Source organism: Penaeus monodon, chromosome 28, assembly GCF_015228065.2.
Source record: "Penaeus monodon isolate SGIC_2016 chromosome 28, NSTDA_Pmon_1, whole genome shotgun sequence".
NCBI lineage: Eukaryota > Metazoa > Arthropoda > Malacostraca > Decapoda > Penaeidae > Penaeus > Penaeus monodon.
In genome coordinates, this window is record NC_051413.1 from 26,560,156 (window position 1) to 26,561,212 (window position 1,057).

Here is a 1,057-nt window from a genome sequence, read left to right on the forward strand (position 1 = left end):
TGTCTTGCAACTGCACTATATCCAAATTTCCTTTTTCGTGACCAATACCTTGTGTCTCAAAATCTTTTCCACGAAGAATTTTGTGCCCGCGACCAACGGTGATGACTTTCCCGGTTCTGATGACATCAACATCAACAATGATAGTGGTGATACTTAGTCCCCCGCTATTGAGGGGGTCATTATTTCTTTATCATTTGATAATAAAGAAATAACAAAGAAATAAAAGTAATGCTAATATAATTAAGAAGTAACATTTGATGATGAGTGATGCCCTGTAACAGTAGTAAAATAACATATCTATATTACAATTGTTAATAATGATAGCTTTATAAATAAAGTTAACTAAGCCAGCACAACTATCACCAACGAAGATAACAACACGGAAATAACAGTGGCAATAACAGAGGGAGGTCAATGTAAAAGGGCGAACGAAAAAAAGAAAAAGAAAAAAGACAATATCAATACAGCCACAACTCGAAGATTTCCTCAGTCTTGGCTCGTGGTTCAGGCGGGCAAGACATACCCTCTCGTGAAGGTAACTTTTTACTTTTTCTCTATTCTTTCTTTTTTTCTTCTTCTTTTTTCCTTTTTATTCTTGAATGAAAGATTAACGCTGAGTAAACTATGAAATAACGAAAGGAGGAGCAGGGAGATATACCATATATCTACTATCTAGAATTAGTTTCAATATTTTAAGAAAATAAGACAGTGGGGTGAAGGGCAAATAATGCTAAGGAAATTAATGGAAAATCATGAAACGAGAACAAAAACGTTTGCCATTCTCATTTCGAATTTTCAGAGGGAAGGGTGAACTTTTCTTCATTTTCTTTTTCGAAAGAACTTCAGAGGTTCAAACACAGCAGCCAGTTTATAACACATTCAAGCCAATGGCAGATCCAATTAGACTAAAAAGAGACATCCCTGTATGCTTGCATTGGCGGAGATTCTTATTTTTTTTACTCACCCGTTCATGGTGTAATTTTATTCGAAAAAAAATGCGGGAGATTTTTTCTGGGGCGGCAGGTATTTTTGATCAAAACAAAAGCTCACACACATA